Here is a 7,398-nt window from a genome sequence, read left to right as displayed (position 1 = left end):
AGTTGGTCTGTTACAACTCTACCCCCCTTACAAGAATCTCGTCCCCGAGATTCCTAAGTTTTAGAAAAGAAGGCAGGGTACTCAGATCGGAGACGATCTTCTCGTTCCCAGGTTGCTTCTGACTCAGAGTGATGAGACCATTGAACTTTCAGGAATTTGATAGTCTGACGCCGAGTTTTACGCTCAGCTTCGTCAAGGATACGGATAGGATACTCTCGATAGGTCAAATCCTCTTGGAGATCAAGTGTCTCGTGATCAACACCACGGACTGGATCTTTGAAGCAACGTTTAAGTTGGGAGACATGGAAGACGTCATGAACTTCAGGAAAAGTTGGAGGAAGTTCCAACTTGTAGGCAAGTGCACCTCGTTTAGCAAGGATGTGGAAAGGACCAACATAGCGAGGATCTAGTTTGCCTTTTATACCGAAACGATGGACACCTCTTAAAGGAGTGACTCGAAGATAAGCTTGCTCGCCAACTTCATAGCGAACTTCTTGATGATGACGATTGATGTCTACGGGAGCTTCTATTCTTGTAGACAGTGTTGGGCCTCCAAGAGCAGAGGTTTGTAGAACATCAGCAAGTTTCCCTTAAGTGGATCACCCAAGGTTTATCGATCTCAGGGAGGAAGAGGTCAAAGATATCCCTCTCATGCAACCCTGCAACCACAAAGCAAGAAGTCTCTTGTGTCCCCAACACACCTAATAGGTGCACTAGTTCGGCGAAGAGATAGTGAAATACAGGTGGTATGAATGAATATGAGCAGTAGTAACGGCGTGTAGTTGATGGTGGTAATATGGTAGCAGTAGTAACGCAGCGAGTAGTAACGCAGTAGAAACAAGTAAACAAGCAACGATAGCGATATTTAGGAACAAGGCCTAGGGATTAGACTTTCACTAGTGGACACTCTCAACATTGATCACATAACAGAATAGATAAATGCATACTCTACACTCTTGTTGGATGATGAACACATTGCGTAGGATTACACGAACCCTCAATGTCGGAGTTAACAATCTCCACAATTCAATGTTCATATTTAAATAACCTTAGAGTGCAAGAAAGATCAACACGACTAAACCAAGTACTAACACAAGCATGCACACTCGTCACCTTCACACTATGTAGGAGGAATAGATCACATCAATACTATCATATCAATAGTTAACTTCACAATCTACAAGAGATCATGATCATAGCATATGCCAAGTACTAACACGGATGCACACACTGTCACCATTACACCGTGCAGGAGGAATAAAACTACTTTAATAACATTGCTAGAGTAGCACATAGATAAATTGTGATACAAAACACATTGCAATCATAAAGAGATATAAATAAGCACTTCACTACGCCATTCATAACAGTGAGTAAGTATTCTGTGAAATATAGCCTAAGAGACCCACACGGTGCACACACTGTCACCTTTACACACGTGGGACAAGGAGTCTCCGGAGCTCACTTGACTAGCACAATGACATCTAGATTACAAGCATCATCATATGAATCTCAATCATGTAAGGCAGCTCATGAGATTATTGTATTGAAGTACATAGGAGAGAGATGAACCACATAGCTACCGGTACAGCCCCGAGCCTCGATGGAGAACTACTCCCTCCTCATGGGAGCAGCAGCGGTGATGAAGATGGCGGTGGAGATGGCAGCGGTGTCTATGGAGAAGCCTTCCGGGGCACTTCCCCGCTCCGGCAGGGTGCCGGAACAGAGACTCCTGTCCCCCAGATCTTGGCTTCGCGATGGCGGCGGCTCTGGAAGGTTTCTGTGGGTTTCGTCCTTCGTATCAGGGTTTTCGCGACGGAGGCTTTAAATAGGCGGAAGGGCAGAGTCGGGGGGCTGACGAGGGGGTGGCACCATAAGGCGGCGCGGCCAGGGCCTGGGCCGCGCCGGCCTATCATCTGGGGCCCCTGTGGCCCCCCTCTGGTCCTTCCCGGGTGTTCTGGAAGCTTCGTGGAAAATAGGAACCTGGGTCTTGATTTCGTCCGATTCCGAGAATATTTCGTTACTAGGATTTCTGAAACCAAAAACAGCAGAAAACAGGAACTGACACTTCGGCATCTTGTTAATAGGTTAGTTCCAGAAAATGCACGAATATGACATAAAGTGTGCATATAACATGTAGGAATCATCAATAATATGGCATGGAACATAAGAAATTATCGATACGTCGGAGACGTATCAGCATCCCCAAGCATAGTTCTGCTCGTCCCGAGCAGGTAAAACGATAACAAAGATAATTTCTGAAGTGACATGCCATCATAACCTTGATCATACTATTTGTAAGCATGTGTAATGAATGCAGCGATCAAAACAATGGTAATGACATGAGTAAACAAGTGAATCATAAAGCAAAGACTTTTCATGAATAGTACTTCAAGACAAGCATCAATAAGTCTTGCATAAGAGTTAACTCATAAAGCAATAAATCAAAGTAAAGGCATTGAAGCAACACAAAGAAGATTAAGTTTCAGCGGTTGCTTTCAACTTGTAACATGTATATCTCATGGATAATTGTCAACATAGAGTAATATAACAAGTACAATATGCAAATATGTAGGAATCAATGCACAGTTCACACAAGTGTTTGCTTCTTGAGGTGGAGAGAGATAGGTGAACTGACTCAACATAAAAGTAAAAAGAATGGTCCTTCAAAGAGGAAAGCATCGATTGCTATATTTGTGCTAGAGCTTTTATTTTGAAAACATGAAACAATTTTGTCAACAGTAGTGATAAAGCATATGAGTTATGTAAATTATATCTTACAAGTTGCAAGTCTCATGCATAGTATACTAATAGTGCCCGCACCTCGTCCTAATTAGCTTGGACTACCGGATCATCGCAATACACATGTTTTAACCAAGTGTCACAATGGGGTACCTCCATGCCGCCTGTACAAAGGTCTAAGGAGAAAGCTCGCATTTTGGATTTCTTGCTTTTGATTATTCTCAACTTAGACATCCATACCGGGACAACATGGCCAACAGATAATGGACTCCTCTTTAATGCATAAGCATGTGGCAACAATTATTATTCTCATATGAGATTGAGGATATATGTCCAAAACTGCAACTTCCACCATGAATCATGGCTTTAGTTAGCGGCCCAATGTTCTTCTCTAACAATATGCATGCTCCAACCATTACGGTGGTAGATCTCTCTTACTTCAGACAAGACGGACATGCATAGCAACTCACATTATATTCAACAAAGAATAGTTGATGGCGTCCCCGAAGCATGGTTATCGCACAACAAGCAACTTAATAAGAGATAAAGTGCATAAGTACATATTCAATACCACAATAGTTTTTAAGGCTATTTTGTCCCATGAGCTATATATTGCAAAGGTGAATGATGGAATTTTTAAAGGTAGCACTCAAGAAATTTACTTTGGAATGGCGAAGAAATACCATGTAGTAGGTAGGTATGGTGGACACAAATGGCATAGTGGTTGGCTCAAGTATTTGGGATGCATGAGAAGTATTCCCTCTCGATACAAGGCTTAGGCTAGCAAGGTTATTTGAAACAAACACAAGGATGAACGGTGCAGCAAAACTCACATAAAAGACATATTGTAAACATTATAAGACTCTACACCGTCTTCCTTGTTGTTCAAAACTCAATACTAGATAATATCTAGACTCTAGAGAAACCACTCATGCAAACCAAATTTTAACAAGCTCTATGTATTTCTTCACTAATAGGTGCAAAGTATATGACGCAAGAGCTTAAACATGAGCACAAAAATTGCCAAGTATCAAGTTATTCAAGACATCATACCAGTTACTACATGTAGCATTTTCCGTTTCCAACCATATAACAATTAACGAAGCAGTTTCAACCTTCACCATGAACATTAAAAGCTAAGAACACATGTGTTCATATGAACCAGCGGAGCGTGTCTCTCTCCCACACAAGCATTTATTCAAAAAAAAACACAAACAAAAGCACACAGACGCTCCAAGTAAAGTACATAAGATGTGGCCGAATAAAAATATAGTTTCAAGAGAAGGAACCTGATAATTTGTCGATGAAGAAGGGGATGCCTTGGGCATCCCCAAGCTTAGATGCTTGAGTCTTCTTGAAATATGCAGGGGTGAACCACCAGGGCATCCCCAAGCTTAGACTTTTCACTCTTCTTGATCATAGTATATCATCCTCCTCTCTTGACCCTTGAAAACTTCCTCCACACCAAACTCAAAGCAAACTCATTAGAGGGTTAGTGCATAATCAAAAACTCACATGTTCAGAGGTGACACAATCATTCTTAACACTTCCGGACATTGCTCAAAGCTACTGGAAGGTAATGGAACAAAGAAATCCACCCAACACAGCAAAAGAGGCAATGCGAAATAAAAGGCAGAATCTGTCAAAACAGAACAGTCCGTAAAGACGAATTTTAAAATGGCACCATACTTGCTCAAATGAAAATGCTAAAATTGAATGAAAGTTGCGTACATATCTGAGGATCACTCACGTAAATTGGCACAATTTTCTGAGTTACATACAGAGAATTAGACCCAGATTCGCGACAGCAAAGAAATCTGTTTCTGCGCAGTAATCCAAATCTAGTATTTACTTTACTATCAAAGACTTTACTTGGCACAACAAAACACAAAACTAAGATAAGGAGAGGTTGCTACAGTAGTAAAAAACTTCCAAGACACAAATATAAAACAAAGTACTGTAGCAAAATAACACATGGGTTATCTCCCAAGAAGTTCTTTCTTTATAGCCATTAAGATGGGCTCAGCAGTTTTTGATGATGCACTCGCAAGAAATAGTATTTGAAGCAAAAGAGAGCATCAAGAGGCAAATTCAAAACAAATTTAAGTCTAACATGCTTCCTATGCATAGGAGTCTTGTAAATAAACAAGTTCATGAAGAGCAAAGTAACAAGCATAGGAAGATAAAACAAGTGTAGCTTCAAAAATTTCAGCACATAGAGAGGTATTTTAGTAATATGAAAATTTCTACAACCATATTTTCCTCTCTCATAATAACTTTCAGTAGCAACATGAGCAAACTCAACAATATAACTATCACATAAAGCATTCTTATCATGAGTCTCATGCATAAAATTATTACTCTCCACATAAGCATAATCAATTTTATTAGTAATAGTGGGAGCAAATTCAACAAAGTAGCTATCATTATTATTTTCATCATCAAATATAGGAGTCATATTGTAATCATCATTAAATGTACTCTCCATAGTAGGTGGCAACAAAAGACCACTATCATTATAATCATCATAAATAGGAGGCAAAGTATCATCAAAGAAAATTTTCTCCTCAATGCTTGGGGGACTAAAAAGATCATGAAAACCAGCTTCCCCAAGCTTAGAAATTTCTATATCATTATCAAAAATGGTGTTCAAAGCGTTCATACTAATATTACTACCAGCATGCAAATAAGATTCCATAGGTTTTTTAATTTTCGCATCAAACAATTCTAAATCAGGAAAAAGATTAAAAAGCTCACCAATTTGTTTGTTGTTTTCCATTATGCCTAACTAGTGAAAATAAAAACAAAAAACAAAAAGATGCAATTGCAGAATCTAAAGGAGATAGCTTCGAGCACAAACACAATGGCGCCAGAAAAGTACTGTTACCTGGAACCGGAGTATGAGTGCCTTTTTACCTTTCCTCCCCGGCAACGGCGCCTGAAAAGTGCTTGATGTCTACGGGAGCTTCTATTCTTGTAGACAGTGTTGGGCCTCCAAGAGCGGAGGTTTGTAGAACAAGCAGCAAGTTTCCCTTAAGTGGATCACCCAAGGTTTATCGATCTCAGGGAGGAAGAGGTCAAAGATATCCCTCTCATGCAACCCTGCAACCACAAAGCAAGAAGTCTCTTGTGTCCCCAACACACCTAATAGATGCACTAGTTCGGCGAAGAGATAGTGAAATACAGGTGGTATGAATGAATATGAGCAGTAGTAACGGCGTGTAGTTGATGGTGGTAATATGGTAGCAGTAGTAACGCAGCAGTAGTAACGCAGTAAAACAGTAAACAAGCAGCGATAGCAGTATTTAGGAACAAGGCCTAGGGATTAGACTTTCACTAGTGGACACTCTCAACATTGATCACATAACGGAATAGATAAATGCATACTCTACACTCTTGTTGGATGATGAACACATTGCGTAGGATTACACGAACCCTCAATGTCGGAGTTAACAAGCTCCACAATTCAATGTTCATATTTAAATAACCTTAGAGTGCAAGAAAGATCAACACGACTAAACCAAGTACTAACACAGCATGCACACTGTCACCTTCACACTATGTAGGAGGAATAGATCACATCGATACTATCATAGCAATAGTTAACTTCACAATCTACAAGAGATCATGATCATAGCATATGCCAAGTACTAACACGGATGCACACACTCGTCACCATTACACCGTGCGGGAGGAATAAAACTACTTTAATAACATTGCTAGAGTAGCACATAGATAAATTGTGATACAAAACACATTGCAATCATAAAGAGATATAAATAAGCACTTCACTACGCCATTCATAACGGTGAGTAAGTATTCTGTGAAATATAGCCTAAGAGACCCACACGGTGCACACACTTGTCACCTTTACACACGTGGGACAAGGAGTCTCCGGAGATCACATAAGTAAAACTCACTTGACTAGCACAATGACATCTAGATTACAAGCATCATCATATGAATCTCAATCATGTAAGGCAGCTCATGAGATTATTGTATTGAAGTACATAGGAGAGAGATGAACCACATAGCTACCGGTACAGCCCCGAGCCTCGATGGAGAACTACTCCCTCATCATGGGAGCAGCAGCGGTGATGAAGATGGCGGTGGAGATGGCAGCGGTGTCGATGGAGAAGCCTTCCGGGGGCACTTCCCCGCTCCGGCAGGGTGCCAGAACAGAGACTCCTGTCCCCCAGATCTTGGCTTCGCGATGGCGGCGGCTCTGGAAGGTTTCTGTGGGTTTCGTCCTTCGTATCAGGGTTTTCGCGACGAAGGCTTTAAATAGGCGGAAGGGCAGAGTCGGGGGCTGACGAGGGGGTGGCACCATAAGGCGGCGCGGCCAGGGCCTGGGCCGCGCCGGCCTATCATCTGGGGCCCCTGTGGCCCCCCTCTGGTCCTTCCCGGGTGTTCTGGAAGCTTCGTGGAAAAATAGGAACCTGGGTCTTGATTTCGTCCGATTCCGAGAATATTTCGTTACTAGGATTTCTGAAACCAAAAACAGCAGAAAACAGGAACTGGCACTTCGGCATCTTGTTAATAGGTTAGTTCCAGAAAATGCAGGAATATGACATAAAGTGTGCATATAACATGTAGGAATCATCAATAATATGGCATGGAACATAAGAAATTATCGATACGTCGGAGACGTATCAA

This window comes from Lolium rigidum, chromosome 2 (genome assembly GCF_022539505.1).
Source record: "Lolium rigidum isolate FL_2022 chromosome 2, APGP_CSIRO_Lrig_0.1, whole genome shotgun sequence".
In the NCBI taxonomy this organism is placed as follows: domain Eukaryota; kingdom Viridiplantae; phylum Streptophyta; class Magnoliopsida; order Poales; family Poaceae; genus Lolium; species Lolium rigidum.
Note: the sequence above shows the minus strand (reverse complement) of the source record.